The 20,405-nt window shown below is 37.1% G+C and overlaps 1 long non-coding RNA gene across 1 annotated transcript; it reads left to right on the top strand.

Moving 5' to 3' along the window:
* The first annotated feature begins 15,261 nt into the window (after positions 1-15,261).
* Positions 15,262-18,614, top strand: LOC142169889 (uncharacterized). Its single transcript, XR_012699522.1, has 5 exons — positions 15,262-15,506; positions 15,586-15,663; positions 16,710-16,773; positions 16,853-16,930; positions 18,400-18,614. It is a non-coding gene; the product is annotated as an uncharacterized LOC142169889 (long non-coding RNA).
* The last annotated feature ends 1,791 nt before the right edge of the window (positions 18,615-20,405 follow it).

Here is a 20,405-nt window from a genome sequence, read left to right as displayed (position 1 = left end):
TTCGTATGAGAGAGTTATAGTCTTTTTAGTGAAACAAAATGGCTAGTGCAAGCAAGTTTTGGTGCACACTTTTAGCGACCAGATTTGGTACTTTTAACGACAGGAATTAGGCTTTTAGCGACCACATTAGTGTTTATATTGGATATTTTTTATAATCTCATTTCATCGTTTTTGGAGCTAGGGAACTCGGATTAAGGATATTTTCACCCTCTTGGATTGGATAAGTATTCTGGACTTAGATTTGATTATTATTCATGATTCCATCCTTGATTTTAGCTTTCAAAAGGTGAATCTAAGTGACGAAAATTAGAAGGTTTTGGCAAAACTCTTCTAAAGTGAAACATTGAGATTTAAACATCGATTCGAAGTCAGATTTTGATAAAACTTGTATGGTTGGACTCGCATTTCAATGATTGTTAAAATTTGTGAGTTTTGTCGGGTTCGGGGAACCGACCCCGGGTTGACTTTTTGGATGACTTAGCTATTTTTGTATAGATCGAAGCTTTATTGCTTGAAATTAGTTTCTTTAGCATTGTTTTATATTATTGAGTTATTTTGGCTAGATTTGAGTCGGGCGGGGTGACGCTTTAAGAAAATACTATTTTTGAGGATTGATTTGGGCTTATTGAAGTAGGTATCTATCCTAAACTTGGTTTGAGGCACTAGTTGCCTAAATTATTGATGATGGCCATGTGCCAAGGGTGGCGCACATGCGATGGGTCGAGCATGTGTGCGTGCAATGGGTTGATCCATGCTTGGGGTAGTGTATAGACTATTTTTATGCCTTAGTTGAATACTTGTAAATTGTGATTTCGTATTTTTATGTGGTACGAATACGTAACTTCGTGATTCATGCTAGAGATCATATTAGGCTTATTTCTACTATTATATTCATCCCGGAATATTTTATTTGAGTTTTGTTACTTTGTATATGTGTTCTTGTATATGTTTTTGTGTTGTGGACTGGTTCGTTGGCATGTGAGTGGTCCGTGCGGATCTGAGTTGACAGAGGCACGTGAGTTTTCCGTGCGGTTGATATATATAGTGGCAGGTGAGTTGTTCGTGCAGTGTGTGGATAAATATCCATCCCCCTAGGGTTGTCTTCTCATGTTTCTCTCTTGATGACATACACACGGTATGAGAAAAAGTGATAAGTGTGTTTCTACCTTGAAATTCATAGATATGATGATAAAATTCATGATAAAGAAATTGAAATTGATTGGAAATAAGTTGAAGTTGCTCACCTATGAATTTGGGAAGATATTTCTCTTCAAAAATTGCCTCTAGGGAGATTAGAGTTCAACAATGGTGTAAACATGAGCAAAGTATCGAAATTCCCAACCTTTATCCAGCTGCAGATAGCGAAATTGCGAACCCTTGTTTGGAATTGAGACCATCGCAAAAGCAAACCACTGTTCGCAAATGCGATCAGTGCCCCAGATTTCAGCTTTCGCAAATGCAACTCATCCTTCCCATTTGCGGAGACCCTCTGATCGCAAATGCAGTTCATGATTCGTAAAATTAAAGTAGTGCCTAGTCTAGCAATGTCGCAAATGTGACACCAAGGTCGCAATTGCGAAGCCCTTCCATACCGCAAATGCGACATAAGCCTTCATTTTCTAGTCAATCTTCTCATTTGTAAGCCTGACATCGCAAATACGAGGCTCGCAATATCAATCAAGTCCTCGCAAATGCAAGACTTGCATATCAATACCAGCAAAAATTTCTCAGCAGTTCACAACTTGGCCAAAACACATCCGAAACTCACCCTAACCCCTCAGGCTCTAATCTGAACATTCACACAAATGTAATAACACCATACAAACTCGCTCGTTATCTCAAATATCAAGAATGGATCATAAAAACTCAAGATTTTTCAGGTTAAAAACTCATTTTTTTATACTTTTCACATAATGCGCCGAAACATCCTCAAGTCACTTAGGACCGCAACCAAGCATGCGTACTAGTCCAAAAATACCAGACGACCCTAGAGAAATCGTCAAAACAACGATCTGATATCATTAACCAAGAATGTTTATCATGGTCAACTTTAGTCAATTTTAATGTAAAAATAACATTTTCTTTAAAATTTCACATATAATATTTCTGAAAAATGACACAGACCACGCACGCAAGTCATTTATCATCAAATGAAGGTAGGCGAGGTCTTAGAACACAGAAAAGGGAGTTAGTACTCAAAACAACCTATTGGGTCGTCACATTCTTCACTTCTCAAAGAAACGTTCGACCTCAAGCGGACATAGAAATGTACCTGACTGGTAAAAATGTGCAGGAATCTACTCCTCATATCCTCTCACGTAGCCTCCTCGATCGGCTGACCTCTATAATTCACTTTCAACAAAGAAAAACTATTAGATCTCAACTTTCGAACATGCCAGTCTAGAATGTCCACTGACTCTTCCTCGTACGTCAAATTCTCATCAAGCTACACCGTGATGAAGTTTAAAACATATGACCTATCCTCATGGTACTTCCGAAGTATGGAAATATGAAATACCGGATGTACCCCTGCTAGGATCAGAGGCAATACAAGCTTATAAGAGACCTTCCCAACTCTCTCCCAGATCTCAAACGGGCTAATAAACCTCGGGCTCAACTTGCCCTTCTTCCCAAAAGACATCACACCATTCATAGGCGACACTCGGAGAAGAACCATCTTACCTTTCATGTAAGCTACATCTCGGACCTTTCGGTTTGCATAACTCTTTTTCCTGGACTGAGCTGTATGAAGTCGCTCCTGAATCACCTTAACCCTTCTCTAATAGCATCATGAACCAAGTCAGTGCCCAACAATCTACCCTCCCTAGGTGCAAACCAACCAAGAGGAGAACGACATCAACTCCCATATAAGATATCATATGGAGCCATCTCGGTGCTTGAATGATAGTTGTTGTTATAGAAGAACTCCACTAGAGGTAAAAACTAGTCTCACTAGCCCCCGAAGTCCATAGAGCATGCCCGCCGCATGTCCTCCAAAATTTGAATAATACGCTAAAACTATCTGTCACTCTAGGGATAAAACTGGTACTCAGCTCGATCCGCACGCCCAAATCTCCAAAAGTGTGAAGTGAACTACGTGCCCCGGTCAAAAATGATAAAAATAGGCAAACCGTGTAGGCGGATAATCTCCCAGATGTAAATTTGAGCCAATCGCTCTAAAGAACATGATGTCATCACCAAAATAAAGTTTGTGGACTTAGTCAACTGGTCCACAATAACCCAAACAAAGTCTTATTTCCTCAAGGTCCATCATAAGCCTACCAAAAGTTCATAGTGATACGCTCCCATTTCCATTCCGGTATCTCCAATCTCCGAGTCAACCCACCGGGTTTCTAATGCTCATACTTTATCTGTTGACAATTAAAATACCAAGAGACATGACCAACGATATCTTTCTTTACCTTCCGCCACCAATAGTGTTGCGTGAACAATGGATGCCAACTCCAAAGAATACACAGGGTAATTCTTCTCATGAAAATTTAGCTGACAAATACGTAGGAAATCATCCTACCATCCTACATCAATACCGCGCCAAGTCCAATACGCGATGCATCACAATATGTAGTGCAAGATCCTGAACCTATGGGCAACACCAACACTGGGGCTGTAGTCAAGGCAATATTGAGCTTATGAAAGATTGCCTCAAACTCGTCGGACTATCTGAAAAGAGAAACCTTCTGGATCAACTTGGTCAATGGGGCTGAGATAGATGGAAACCCCTCCATGAACCTGCAATAGTAACCTACCAAACCTAGGAAGCTCCAAATCTCTGTAGCTAAAGTAGGTCTAGGCTAGTTCTAAACTGCCTTAATCCTCTTAAAATCCACCTTAATACCCTCGAAAGACACAACACGACCCAAAGGAAAAAAGAGTCTAACCAGAACTCACACTTTGAAAACATGGCATATAACCGACGATCCTTCTAAGTCTGAAGCATAATCCGTAGGTGCTACTCTTGATTCTCTATACTATGAGAGTAAACTAGAATATCATCAGTGAACACAATTATGAGGTTACACCCCCTACTTTCATGTTGGAATGCATCTTATGTGAATCAATATAATCCGGAGAGTTCAAGGACTTTTAAAAAGACAATGATGAGCTAACATCGATGTTACATAAGTATCGTAAGGATTGGAGGCTAAACGAATCAAAGATGTTATAACCCGTACTTTCGGGGTAAAACCATGAGTGCTTAATATGCTAAGGAGGTCATGTTTTTAGGTAAATTAATCATATAATATTCGTATGTTTATTTTTAAAGTCAAACAAGTTGTAAAACAAAATTTGACAAAAGTTATCGCAAGTTACGTTCAGAAATTAATTGAAATTTGGGTCTAATGTCACCGAGCTTATCTCCCAATATACTTGGAGTTACAGGGCTATTCAACCATCAAATTGAATATCTATGAGTCATGTTTCAAATGCATTAAAACATTTTTCGATACGACATCAAAGAAGAAAGGTAATCGCATTTTTGCCAGACTACGCAGGCAGTCCCTAGGGGACCCACTTGGTCGGTGGCTAACCTTCACCTATTTTTATCTTGTTTTTGGGGATGAACTTTGCTCATTTTTTGACCTTTTTCCATACTTACACTATCCAAAACCTCCTTAATAGTTCCCCCAAGTCTCCAAATAAATTCCAAAAAAATAACATACACCATAATCCAACGTCAAGTTAGCTTAAAGAAGGAAGAACACCTCTACAAGATTGTGTTGTCGGATTAAGGATTGTTGTGAGCTAAGAGGAGATTGGATTGTGAGTTTTATTTGCTGTATAAGTTAAGTATATTATCTCCTTGCTTGTTCTTAAGTCTAATTCCATGTTGATGAGGTTGTTTGAAGCAAAATACTACAAGATAGCATTGGAATAGACAATGATATGGCTATTGATTTATTGGGTTGTTTTGCGGTGATAAATATGATTGGTTATCGCTGAAAATTGTGGAAAAGAACTTGATTATGATATGTCTTATATTTTTATGCATGTATATATGTTTATCAAGTGAATTGATGAAAGAAACAGATGAAGCTTGAGATTGGAAGTGAACATTAAGGTGTTTGTACGTGTGTATTGCTTTGCAAGGATTTGAGCTAGGTTATGATTTGATTTTGTTGGAATATCTTGGATACGTTATTGCTGATGTTGTTCCTATTGTTTTGGTGCTGGTTTGAGTTTGATGGGAGTAGAATTTTATAGGGAAAATGGTGTCTGGTTTTCTATAAATGAGCTACTAGCTTAGAAGCATGTTTGTAAGTCCTTCTATGGCATTAACTATAAGTTTTACTGCTTTAATGTAGGTTGAATTCTTCGAGAAGATGTACGCTGAGTCGTTAAGTAAACGACAAAGGTATGTAAGGCTTTTTCCTTTCTTGGCATGATCTTGTTTTGGACCAAAAGTGAAATGAAGTATCGTTGAACGATTCCATTCTTAGTATCCTTATTATCCTATGTTTCCCTCCCATTATTGTTTATGATTACTGTATGTTCCTTGTAGGAACTCTCATTCACATCTTATGATATTCCTTGTGATTCGATTAAAGCACTAGGGTCGGATTGTAACGTTTGTTGTATATGATTCCATAATGATAGTCGGAAGCTAACGACTATAGGTTATTCCAACTATGTTCGTGGTGCCCTTGAGTTCTGTCTTGCATTACACTTATATATACAACAACAATAACCCAGTGTAATCCCACTAGTAGGGTATGGGGAGGGTAGAGTGTAAGAATACTTTACCCCTATCTTCAAGAAGGCAGATAGGTTGTTTCCGGGAGACCATCAGCTCAGGAGCAATAAAAGAAGGACAACAACCAACATACCAATCGGAAACCTGATGCAAAAATACAATACTAACAACAGGTACTGTAATCAGAAAGCCAAAACAAAAGCAACAACAAGTAATAACAGAAGTCAAGGGATACGACAATACACAGACATGACAATGATCGGCTACCTATCCCAACCATTTATCTTTATTCTTAACCTACTTACTTTCCTATCCATGGTCAAGTCCTCAGTAATCAGGAGCAATGCCATATCATGCCTCCCATATCTTTTCCTCCATAGGGGCCACACCCACCTTGTCCCCAATAACTTTATTTCTAATTCTCTCTAACCTGGTATGCCGGAACATCCATCTCAACATCCTCATTTCAGCCACCTTTATCTTATGGACATGGGAGTTCTTGACTGGCCAAAACTCTGGACCATACAACATAGTCGGTCTGACCAACGCTCTGTAGAACATACCTTTAAGTTTTGGTAGCACATTCTTATCACACAAAACACTAGAATACCATTTCTTCCATCCCGCCCCAATACGATGTGTGACATCCTTATCGATCTACCCATTCCCTTGTATAATTGACCTAAGGTATTTAAAACTTTCTCTCCTAGGGATGACATGAGAATAAAGCATCGTGTCTTTATCCACTACCTGAGTCGCACCACTGAACTTGCACTCCAAGTATTCTGTCTTAGTCTTGCTCAACTTGAAACCTTTAGACTCTAGGGTCTGCCTCCAAACCTCTAACCTCTCTTTAACACTGCCCCGCATCTCATCAATCAGTACAATGTCATCTGCAAATAACATGCACCACGACACCTCCCCTTGAATGTGGTACGTTAGAGCGTCAGTTGCCAAGGCTAATAGAAATGGGCTGATGGCTGCCCCTGGTGCAACCCCATCATATCTGGGAAATGTTTCGAGTCCCCTCTCACGGTCCTCACTTGAGTCTTAGCTTCATCATACATATCCTTAATAGCCCTAATATATGCAATAGGAACACCTCTAGCCTCCAAACATCTCCACAGAACCTCCTTCGGTACTTTATCGTAAGCATTCTCTAAGTCGATAAACACCATATGTAAATCCCTCTTCCTCTCCATCGAGCTTCTAACAATATGGATAGCTTCCGTAGTCCAACGTCCCGACATAAATCCGAACTGGTTTTTATAAATACTCACGATCTTCCTCAACCTCAGCTCCACCACCCACTCCCACACTTTCATAGTATGGCTTAGTAACTTAATGCCCCGGTAGTTGTTGCAACTTTTTATATCACCCTTCTTCTTATATAAAGGAACCATCGTAACCATCTCCATTCTTCGAGCATCTTCTTCATCTCAAAAAGGATATTAAATAACACAGTGAGCCATTCCAAGCCCACCCTACCCACGCTCTTCTAATATTCCACCGGGATATCGTCTGGACCGGTTACTCTCCCCCTGCTCATCTTATGTATAGCCCTCTCAATTGACTCTTATGAGCCTACAATACCCAAAGTCCAAAAGACTCTCCGAGTGTTCTAAGTGACCTAGCTCAATGTTCCTACACCCTCTCGTCGTTGTAGAATTTATGAAATTAAGTGTGCCATCATGGGAGAATAAGTGCCTCTTCCAACTAAACTCTGCCTTCCTCGTCCTTGATGCACTTCACTTGGTCCAGGTCACAGGCCTTCCTTTCTCACACCTTAGCTAGTCCGTACAACTTCTTATACCCTCATTTTCCTCCAAGATCTTCATACAAGCATTCAAATGCAGCAGTCTTGGCCGCTGTGACCACTAACTTTGCTTCCTTCTTAGTTATCTTATACTGCTCCCTATTCGTCCTCTTTTCCTCCTCGTCCACGCTCTCCAAGAGCTGGTGTGTGTGTGTGTGTGTGTGTATATATATATATATATATATATATATATATATATATATATATATATATATATATATATATATATATATATTGTTTTTGTTACCGAACCTCGCTATAGTCGGCCGGGTACGACACTTGTATGTGCACACCACTGCAGCTGGTTTTTGACATTACCAAGTCCTATTAAGGCAGGGTACGATCGAGTTCTCTTCGAGGCCGGGTACGATATGATATGACATTACCGACTCCTATTAAGGTCGGGTATGTGATGACATCCAAATCTTTGGCAGTATTTAGGCAAAAATAGAAGCTTTGGAGCTAGGGTTCTTGCACACACACTTGGGAGTTGAAGGTTTGAAGATTTTGGATAAGAATTTCTTACCCATTTTTACTCATTTCTTCATTTGCTTGATTTGTATTGAATATCGATGTGTGTAGAATTTATTTTATTACTTCAATCTTGTTTATGAAAATATTCATTATTAAAGTTTAGATTAAATCTCTTGTTGCTCTTATGTATAAAATAATTTTTATTAATTATAAAAATGAGTTAATCGTTTATTTAATTATTCTTGTTCTTTACTGTTTTCAAAGTCGTTAAATTCTACAAGAACTTCGAATTAATCTTGGAAAAAGTAATTTGGGGTTGGGAAAGATTAATTAATAAGAACTTGAGGTGTTAACTCACATTTTATAGATTTTACCTTGGGATAGGATTGATCTATATGTAGCCATATTCAGGTGCACCTAATCTCTTAATTATTTTAGGGATAATTCAATTAGAAAGTCTTATTAGTATTCAGAAGAAGCTAATATAGAATTATTATCCGAGGCTAATTAACATAAACTCGCTCATATTTGTAAAATTGCGAAATACATTGGAACATTACTTGAGTGTAATTCCCCGTGTATCCATGCTAGCAGCCATTGATCATTTACTTGCTTTCTAGGTTAGTTTATATTTTTGCATTTAGACATAATATTTTCTCGAAACCTTTATTAGTGTTTGGCTAAACATAATAAGAGATAATTCTCTTACTTGCCTAATCACCTACATATTATTCTCTGTGGGATTCGACCCCGACTCATAGTTAGGTAAATTATATTGCATGCAACCGTGTCCACCCAATTTTGATAACATCCAAATCCACTCCTCAAAGAGTAAGCGGACACGACCGCATGCAATATAATTTATAGAACTATTAGTCGGGGTTAATCCCATAAAGATAAATATGTAGGCGATTAGGCAAGCAAGAGAATTATTTCTTATTATGCTATGACAAACACTAATAAAAAGATTCCAAAAAATACTATAACTAATGCGAAAATGTAAACAAACCTACAAAACAAGTAAAATGATCAATGGCTACAATCATGGATACACGGGGTTATACTGAAGTAACGACCTAATGTATTTCACGATTTTATAAATATGAGTAAGTTTAAGTTAATTAGCCTTGGATAATAATTCTATATTAGCTTCTTTCAAAACATGTAAAGCACACAAGATTTCCACTTCAAAGATAAAACTCAAGTCCTAAAACCTCAAGAACTTTCTTGTTACACTCCATGTTTTTGTACGTAAAAGTATGTCATAAGTCAATTGATATAAGCTCGGAAATGAGATCCTCATTGAAATTATATAAAGCAGGTTAATCATGTTAACTTAGAGGTTACAAATATTTAAGATCATGATCAGAAAGCACCAAGAGGGTTGGAAGGTTTAAAATCAAAACGAATCGAAGAAAATAAGTTTCATCTAAAGTCGACAAGTTGGGAACGTTAAAACCCATTATTTTGGGATGATACTAGAGTGTGTAACATGATAAGAAGGATATATTATGAGGTATTTTTTCGTATGATAGTCGTGTGTTATATATATATATATATATATATATATATATATATATATATATATATATATGGTTGCTCATGTGGCAAGACAAGGCGGAAATATTATTATGCCCGTGCGGCGAGATAAGGCGGGTATTTACTTTATTGTTGCGCATGTGGCGAGATAAGGTGGGCTATGTCGGGGATGATTTGTAATTTGTGACAGCATGCAACATTGTTATAGATGAAATTTGTGTATTAGTGTGCCAACCTTGTATGAGTTATACATTTTATGTTTTGTTGTGTTGTTTCCGATGTGCCATTCGTTGTCTCTACTCTTACTTGTTGACTCGAGTTGTGATAGAACACTTGCACAATCATACACGTAATTAATCACTCACATCGGTTTGAGAAGATGAACCCTGATGTCTAATAATCATTGTAATGTATTCTCATATACTTGCCTTCTGTGTGAGAGCCATATTATTGGTACGTGAGTTGTCTGTGCGGTTATGAGTTATTGTTATTGCTGACACATAAGTTATCCTTGCGGATATGAGATATTGTCATTCCCTTAGCACGTGAGTTGTCCGTGCGGATATGAGGTATTAACGGTATTGGCACGTGAGTTATTCGTGTAGCACGTGAGTTGTCTGTGTAGTTGTAATCTGTAACGTGGTCACAAGATGCCAAGTGATTAGGGTCCGTGATTTGGGACCTGTGATGGTGACTACGAGGTTTGGTACCTCGGGGAAATTCTTGAATAAATCTTGTGTGAAAGTGGTGGTTCTTATTGAATTTTTACTTGTTTTCCTTTACTTAGTTGAACCGGACATAAACTGTGCTCAGCTTACTCTACAGAGTTATTACCTATTGTTCCATGTTGCTAATTGTTGTTTCTAGTTTTCTATTGTGAGTATTGTGTTGTTATTTTTCCATTCTTAGCTTTATATTGATATTGTTTCCCTATTAGTTTCACATTCATACTTGTATAGGTTATTAAGTATAGTAGGTGTCTTGACTGTCCCTTGTCACTACTCCATCGAGGTTAGTCTTGATACTTACTGGGTACTGCTGTGGTGTGCTCATTCTATATTTTCTGCACAGTTTTGTGTAGATCCAGGTACTTCAGAGTTAGTTGATCACTAGCTAGCTGTTCGGGGTTTGCTGTGGAGACACAAGGTATACCTGTTGTCGCGTTTGCAGGCCTCGGAGTCACCTTCTGAAATTTTACCTTGTACTATTTATTTCTATTTCGGAACATATGTACTTATAGATTTTGTAGTAAACTCAATAGAGCTTATGACTTGTACTACCGGTTTTGGGATGTTATGTGTCTACCTTGGATTGTTGGCTTATTATTGAAATTTTTGTTCGATACTTAATAATTATTTTGGTTAAAATCTGTTATTTGATCAGAAAATATTAGGCTTACCTAGTCTTAGAGACCAGTTTCCATCACGACATCCTACGGAGGGGGATTAGGGTCGGGACAAGTTGGTATCAGATCTATATGTTCTTAGGTGCTATGATTCATAAGCGAGTTTAGTAAGAGTCTCACAGATCGGTACGGATACGTCTGCACTTATCTTTCACGGGCTACGGAACTATTGGGAAGGCTTCACTTCTTTTATTCATATCGTGCAAGTTTATTGATCTCGGAGTTTGAGCCTTTGTCATTCTATTCTCTCACAGATTGTGAAAAAACAAGTTGCAATTACTGATGACGCTGCCCCCAGAGCCAATGTTGTTAGGGGCCAGGGTAGGGGCTGAGGCAGAGGTAGAGGCCAAAAAGGAGCGCGTGCTACAGCTAGAGCACCTGCCAGAGTAGCAACTGAGAAGCCACCAGTAGCTATAGTCGGAGGGCAGGCACCTGAGATGCCTGTTACTACCCCTGAAGTTCAGGAGAGCCTCGCCCAGTTCTTGAGAATGTTTCGTACTCTAGCTCAGGCGTGGTTGATTCCACTTGTACCGGCCACATCTCAAGCTGGGGGAGGAGTATAAACTTCCTCAGCCCATACCCTAGAGCAGCGGGTCCACGTTGACCAGGTCCCCGAGGTCATACCAGTGTAGCCGAATGTCCCAATTCAGCCCGTAGTTAGGGCAGCAACATCTGAGGAGGAGGAGCTCAGGCTCGAGAGGTAAAAGAAGTACCACCCTCCTACTTTCAACGGCTTATCTTCAAAGGATACACATGGTTTTTTTTTTGAAGAGTGCCACCATATCCTCCACGCTATAGGTATTAGGAAGATGAATAGGGTTGTTGTTACTACATTCTATCTTAAGGGAGCGGCATATCAGTTGTGGCGAGCGTATGAGTTCGGTAGACCGGCCAATGCAGCTTCACTTTCATGGACTCAGTTTTCAGAGATGTTCTTGAGAGAGTTTGTTCCCCAGACCCTTCGGGATGCATGGCGCACGGAGCTTGAGTAGCTGCGCTAGGGTACTATGTCAGTGTCAGAGTATGCCGTTAGATTTAGTGATTTGTCGTGACATGCACCGCTTTGGTTTCTACAGTCAGGGAGCGAGTCCACAGGTTCATTGAGGGGCTTAGTTATGGTATTCGATTTAGCATGACTCGGGAGTTGGATGCGGATTTTCCGTTTTAGCAAGTAGTAGAGATCGCTCATAGATTAGAGGGCATGCGGGGTCAGGAGAGAGAGGTGAGGCAGGCTAAGAGGCCTTGTAGACCGTAAGGATCTACTGGTCCCTATTTTGGAGGCAGGGTACGTCAAGGTAGAGGTTTTGTGGGTCAGCAGGTTTAGTTTGCACTTCAGGCTTCGCGTAGTGTTTCAGATATCCATGGGTATCATAGTACCTGTACCGAATAGCTTTCATAGGCACGTCAACGGAGGGGCTGCTTTGAGTGTGGAGATACCATCCACATGGTGAGAGATTGTCCCAGAATCCGGACAGATGTGTCATAATGGGGTATTTAGGATATGAGTTCTGCTCCAGTTGTTGCTATCCCTGCACAACCAGCTAGGGGTATAGGTCAGGCGGGTCGAGGGCGCCCTAGATAGGGAAGCCCGGCCTGTTGATATGCTTCCTATGGTAGGGCTGAGGCCACTGCACTAGATGACATCGTTATAGGTATGGTTTTGATTTGTTAAGTAGGATCATCCTTTTTAATTTAATTCGGTTATGCTTATCTGGGTGAGTTATCCTACCTTGCTTCACATATGGGTGAATTTCTTGATATTGTAGTCAACTTATGTGCTTACGCTTGCTGGGAGATTCTATGGTGGTAGCCCGTTTCTATTATCTTGTTTTGTTCACTATTGAGAGCTATGAGACAGAACTCATTACAGTAGATTTTGTTGTGACTTCTGGATGGTTTGGTCACAATTATGATTTAGATGCTCTATTGGTATGGGAAGTCTATCACGTGTTGTGACTTTGTTTTGCAAAATTGAGTCAGAGAAAGTTTTCGCAGATGCGAGCCATAGCTCACAAATGCGGGCTCGCAGGTGCGTTCCTTGGTCCGCAAAAGAAGAATCTGTGCCAAAAATGTTTAATTCGAGGGTTTGCCCATTTTCATCATATCTTGAGTTGTAGACATCGGGTTTGGGCGATTTTGGAAGGGTGCTTCACGTGTTAGATTGGGGTAAGTGTTCGTTACCTGGAATTGATTATATTTTATGATTCCATAACTATTTTTATCATTAAATTAGTGAATTGAATTAGAAAAATGGGAAGTTTTGTAAAATCTTTCAAAAATATAAAGTGGGGATTTGAAGGTCGATTTGATGTCGGAATTGGATAATTTTATTATGATTGGACTCGTATCATGATGAGTGTTCGAATTTTGTGAATTTTGTCAGGTTCCGAGATGCGAGCCCGGAATTGACTCTTTGGGTTGACTTTTTAGTATTACTTAAAGATTGAAGCTTTATTATCCGGAACTGTTTCCTATAGTTTTTATTTATGATATTAAGTTATTTTGGATAGATTTGAGCCGTCCGGAGGTTGTTTCACAAGATAAGGTCATTTTAGAATATCGGTTTAGCTTCTTTGAGGTAAGTATCTTGCCTAACATTGTATGGGGGAACTCCCCCTTAGGATTTGAGTCATTTGTGCTATTTGTGTCATGTAAAGGCTCTGTACGCGAGGTGACCAGTACGTACTCGGGCTTATTTATGAAAATTTAACCATTTTAGACTCTTAGGTTCTTATGTTCAGTAACAATTAAGTTGTCTTATCATGTTAAACCCTCCATTTGCTAAATTTACCCTTACGTGTTTTATTTGGAGTTGATTGATTCATGTTCAACCCTTGTTGCCAAATAAACTCTCATGTGCCTTAATTGAAGTTGTTGCCTCTTTTATTGCCATGCTGTCTTTTCCATAATTGCTTAACCTTAATTGAATTTATTGTTATCTCATCTGTAATTGCTTAACCTTAATTGAAGTTATTGTTATCTCTTCGGTAATTGCTTAACCTTAATTGAAGTTTTTGTTATCCCTTCCATTGTTGACTTATCCTTATTTGGAATCAATGTTACCTACTATCTCTCTTATCGTCGCGTTTTACTTATTTGGAATCATTTCTACCTTCTATCTCTCTTATCGTCGAGTTGTACTTATTTGGAATCATTGTTACCTGCTATCTCTCTTATCGTCGAGTTGTACTTATTTGGAAACATTGTTACATGTATCCCTTCAATTGTTGATCTACTCTTATTGGATATCGTCGTTACACATTATCTCTCCTCTTGTTGAGTTATTCTTGTTTGAAATCATTATTACTTATTGTTTCTTTCATTGTGAGCTAGTTCTTTCGTTTCTTTGTGTCCTATAATTCTTGAGTTGATTTACTTTTCGTACTATCGTGTTATTGTTGTTGTAATTATTTTACTCAGTGTTGTTGAGCCTAGGGCTATGCATGGTTGTGGTATTGGAATTGTTTTGAAGAAATATTGTGGGATATGAGCACATATAGTGAAAGTCATTATTTTGTGTTATTATGTTTATGGCACACGAGGTATTGTTGAGAGGATTGTCGGGGTGTTCGCACGTGAGTTGTCCGTGCTATTGTTATTATTGATATTTGCACATGCGGCATGACAAGGCGGGGTATATATGTGGGTTTGCGCATGTGGCGAGACAAGGTGGGAATATTCTTATGCGCGTGCGGCGAGACAAGGCAGACATTTATTTGCTTTAATGGAGAAGTGGAGAAAATATTATTATGCGCGTGTGGCGAGATAAGGCGGGCATTTACTTTATTGTTGCGCACGTGGTGAGACAAAGTGGGCTATGTCGGGGATGATTTGTGATGGCCTGGGGGCATTGTTATGGATGATATTTGTGTAGATGTGTGCCTACCTTGTGTGAGTTATACATTTTACGAGCTCGAAATACACATGTAAATTATGCTCGCTAGTCAAATATAGTATAGTATAATATCGTATTCATACGGATTGGAGTTAAACAGTATTTTCTTAATTTCTAGTTTGATTGCTATCCAAGATGATCAACAATTGATATTTCTATGATTTCTAACTACAATCTATATAAATATAATTGAGGAGTTGGAGAAGGCGACTTCGCACATCTCTTTAACAAGGAATGCTATTTATCTTTTTTGTCATTTTATTGCCTTTTTAATCAATTTTTCAATTTATTTCCCGCAATAAGAAAATATCAACCGCCTGAAATTTTTACCCGAAATAACACTTTACAAATCCCATTTATTACGAAACGTCTTTCCGCTCCACTTTTTCCTCCCTTTGTAAAACTCCTCATTCTTTATATTTGTAGTTTATAACGTCTTCTTTTCATCTCCTCTTCTTTCTCCAACTCGCGAGACCTAAAATACGTCTTTTGGTCTGCAATATCTCAATTATGAGTTACCACATAAAGAAATCAAAAAGTAATTCAGTTTGCCCATCTTGAATGATACGATTTTAGTCTGATAAGATGATTCATCTGCAGGATAATAGAAATGTGGAGGATTTGGTTATCAAATGCTTATTGGACTATTTCCAAAGCCCCACAGGTAAATATTTTTCATTACCTAATTATTGAAAATTATTTGCTTCATATTTGCGCATATGCTGTAAAATTTGATTTGACAGTTTAACTGAAAACGAGAAGGACGATGAAGATCCATGTAGTGCTCTTTCTCGGTCCCGTAATCCAAAATATTTTCACAGGTACTCCAATAGTAACTTTTTTCTATACTTTCTATTTTACCGCCACTATTTAATAGTGCTATATTTGGAAAATTGAGTGCTTTCAGTTAACATTTGACAGAATCAATTATTTTTATTTTGCAAACATGGAAGAACTTTAAATTTCATTGTTCGTCTAATTTGTTTATGTTATAATCACAAGATTCATGTCAAGAATTAGTTGTTCCATAATTGAGGATCAAATGTTCCCACCAATTAAAGAGAAAGAAAATAAAAACATAGAAAGTAGCGTTTGCCCTTTGGCTACATTTTCTGGTGTTGAAAATTTGTCGAACTAGGGTGTTCAAACCTGTGGGATAAAAAGGTGACACTTTGCACATTCTCTTCTTTGAGGATTTCCTTCGTAGGCCTTTTCACATCTCGCCTACAAGTGTAATTTTCGTATGCTGAAGCTGAAATTTCAGAACTCTTTTAATTATTTATTGTTTAGTGTATTTTATTTTCCTTTATTGGGATCAAAGCAATTTTTCCACTAATAAGGAGATAGAATTTTGGTAGTAAGTTTAAATGCGGCGGTGAGATTATTTTTATTATTTCAAAGTTGTTTAATATAAAATTGGTATCTGCTGGTCCAAACTTGTGTTCTTGATCTTATCTATTTCTTCTTTCTTGTATTTTAAACCACATCTCTTTAACAAGGAATGCTATTTATCTTTTTTGTCATTTTATTGCCTTTTTAATCAATTTTTTAATTTATTTCCCGCAATAAGAAAATATCAACCGCCTGAAATTTTTACCCGAAACAACACTTTACAAATCCCATTTATTACGAAACATCTTTCCGCTCCACTTTTTCCTCCCTTTGTAAAACTACTCATTCTTTATATTTGTAGTTTATAACGTCTTCTTTTCATCTCCACTTCTTTCTCCAACTCGCGAGACCTAAAATACGTCTTTTGGTCTGCAATATCTCAATTATGAGTTACCACATAAAGAAATCAAAAAGTAATTCAGTTTGCCCATCTTGAATGATACGATTTTAGTCTGATAAGATGATTCATCTGCAGGATAATAGAAATGTGGAGGATTTGGTTATCAAATGCTTATTGGACTGTTTCCAAAGCCCCACAGGTAAATATTTTTCATTACCTAATTATTGAAAATTATTTGCTTCATATTTGCGCATATGCTGTAAAATTTGATTTGACAGTTTAACTGAAAACGAGAAGGACGATGAAGATCCATGTAGTACTCTTTCTCGGTCCCGTAATCCAAAATATTTTCACAGGTACTCCAATAGTAACTTTTTTCTATACTTTCTATTTTACCGCCACTATTTACCAGTGCTATATTTGGAAAATTGAGTGCTTTCAGTTAACATTTGACAGAATCAGTTATTTTTATTTTGCAAACATGGAAGAACTTTAAATTTCATTGTTCGTCCAATTTATTTATGTTATAATCACAAGATTCATGTCAAGAATTAGTTGTTCCATAATTGAGGATCAAATGTTCCCACCAATTAAAGAGAAAGAAAATAAAAACATAGAAAGTAGCGTTTGCCCTTTGGCTACATTTTCTGGTGTTGAAAATTTGTCGAACTAGGGTGTTCAAACCTGTGGGATAAAAAGGTGACACTTTGCACATTCTCTTCTTTGAGGATTTCCTTCGTAGGCCTTTTCACATCTCGCCTACAAGTGTAATTTTTCGTATGCTGAAGCTGAAATTTCAGAACTCTTTTAATTATTTATTGTTTAGTGTATTTTATTTTCCTTTATTGGGATCAAAGCAATTTTTCCACTAATAAGGAGATAGAATTTTGGTAGTAAGTTTAAATGCGACGGTGAGATTATTTTTATTATTTCAAAGTTGTTTAATATAAAATTGGTATCTGCTGGTCCAAACTTGTGTTCTTGATCTTATCTATTTCTTCTTTCTTGTATTTTAAACCTCTTTAAATTGAGTTAGTAATATGCCTCATCGTCCGCTCCTAAAGAAGAATTGACAAGTCATTTTTTGATTAAAATTTAATGTTACGAAACCTTAATTAAGTGTTAGCTTAATATCTATCGTCTGATTCAGTTTTCACAATTTGTTGATGACCGAATAATTTTGTACATTTCTGGTCCATTTAATTATTTTCTGTATGTTTGGTGTAACATTGAAAAGGAATAATCTTGACTGAACGATATGGATATTTTTCTTTTGAAGAATGCAAAGCTTGAGATAAAGATGGAATTTTTTTATGGATAGTCGCTTGATTATATACACTTAGAGGTTAGTGCTTTCAGCAAACAGAATTATTGCTATGACTTGTAGGTTGGACCGTATGATGTAGGAATGGATTTATGATTTTTATTATAGTTTAGCATTATTTTTCATTATTTTTTTAATCCAGTGGAGTATCTTTTATTTGTTTATCAATTGGGCTGTTTCTTCTTTTTGGATTTTAATTTATTAGTTCTCTATCTTATTGTTCGATCTTTTGTTCTCCTCCTATAACTGTTTAATATTTACTACCTATATGTTAAGCATTTTATTAAGTGTTACTAATTTATAATATTCTCTTGGTTATGTTCATATGCCTAGCAGTTTATTTGTATTCTATAATTAAACAAAATAATTAGTGTTTACTAATGTCTATGATTCTCAATATTCTTTAATGTGTTTTCATGTAATATAGATCTTGAAATGTATATTGAGCTTCCTTTAATTTGCTTTTTGGTGGAGCAATAACACAAACAACTTATTTTGTAGAATCTTATAGAAGCTGCCAAACTGGAGTACTAAAGTCTGAAGAAGTAGGAGAACACGCCTCGGCAATTTGAGACTATTTAAATTTGTTGTTGAAGAGTAGTATAATTTGAAACATATTAGTGGTTCAATGAGAACATATGTCAATATCAGATCAATTGTTTTCCTTTTTGTTCGTGTAATTAATTCACTTATGATTCATGTATGTTCCCTAAAACAGGATGATTATATAGAACATGTTCCCTAAAACAGGATAATTATATAGAAATAGAGATGACTACATTGGGAAGATAGATTTTATTGGGCGTGAAACTGTACTAATATGAAGAACAAAGAAAAATAATTTTTTTCATATATACAAATCAATAAAAACGTATGTGATAATTTTATCCCGATGTTATATTTTTATACGTATTTTCCTCTTATATATTTGTTGTTGTAATATTTTCATATGTATGTTTTACTTCTATATTATTTTTTAAAGTTTTGATAATATAAATCTTGATCTTTTTCATATCAACTAAATTTATAAAAAGAGTTCTTCGAACGCGCGAAGCGCGGACAAGTTAACTAGTTAACTAAGAATCTAAAGCTATTGACTAATGACAATCGCAACAAAGGTAAGCAAGGAAGTTATCAGTAGGAGAAAATAGTGGTTGATAGGATAGGTGCAAGATAATTGTCTGGGATCTAACTCTAGAAAATTCACTTCTAATGTTCAAGTGAGTCTCTTGAATTAACTCAATTATTAGTCCAAACATTCAGTAAAAAATCCTCTCTCGATTAAGTTTTAACCTCCCAAGATGAACCAATTTAAGCACGTGAAGATATGCAAGAATGCATAGTGGATTGGTCCTTAGGAGAACCTCTATTGATTATCCTCCTAACTAGGTTTAACCAATTATTCAACTAGCCTCTTTCGATTACTGAGAAGAATTAATGAACTCAACCAACAATATAATGTATAGATTACTAAGAAGAATTAATGAACTCAACCAACAATACAATGCAACGATATCACAAGTTATGCCTCGTTTGATTACATGAACAAGTGAATGTAGATGCAATAATTAAATCATCCAAAATGATTCACTACATAAAACTAGAGTTATAATCCACAAAAAATTATTAATACACCAAATCCATCAAACCCTAAAGGTAACTACTCCATAGATATGCAGCAATTCATCACAAATAAAGTTAAAGTAGAGGAAAACATAAATTCAATCCAAACTCGTGTCTTGAGTGAGGAAGGAATGATGAAATCCTTGTGCTCGTGTTCTTCCAACTACTCCTTAACCTCCTTAGGTCGAATATGTGCCAAAAGTCCAGAAAATAATGTTGTTTCATATATTTATATCAAGTAGGTTCGGACCCAGATGAAACCACCTTCTCCTAAATGAAGTAGGTGAGGGGCATTAATGGGGAAATCCAGAGAGTCAAAATCTGTCAGGAAGCAAGTTTTGTACAGTCGCGGCGCCCACGCACCATGGCAGTGGAGATTTCTCAGAGTACGGACGAAACTTTGATTTTTGACGTCCGGACTTGGTCCTCGACCCCCGAACATGAACCCGACTTTATCCTTTGGGTTTTTACTCAGACTTTATAGCTCCAAATCACTCAAATTCATTCCACAATATCTATATAGCTCGGAATAATTCCTACAAGGCATAAAATACACAATAAGTTCAAAACACTATCAATTAAAGCTCAAACACGAATAAAGTGCAGTGAATTTGAGTGCAATAAGCGACTAAAATACGCAATTATAGCCTACCATCATTGACACGTGAGTTGTTCGTGCGGATATGAGATATTTCCATTCCCTTAGCACGTGATTTGTCCGTGTATATATGAGGTATTAATGGTATCAGCACGTAAGTTATCTGTGCGGTTGTAATCTATAATGCCGGCACAAGATACCAAATGATTAGGGTTTGTGATTTGGGACCCGTGATTATGAATACGAGGTTTGGTACCTCGGGGAAATTCTTGAATAAATCTTGTGT

Source organism: Nicotiana tabacum, chromosome 15 (genome assembly GCF_000715075.1).
Source record: "Nicotiana tabacum cultivar K326 chromosome 15, ASM71507v2, whole genome shotgun sequence".
Classification (NCBI taxonomy): Eukaryota; Viridiplantae; Streptophyta; class Magnoliopsida; order Solanales; family Solanaceae; genus Nicotiana; species Nicotiana tabacum.
Note: the sequence above shows the minus strand (reverse complement) of the source record. Positions and strands in the feature narration are given on the sequence as shown.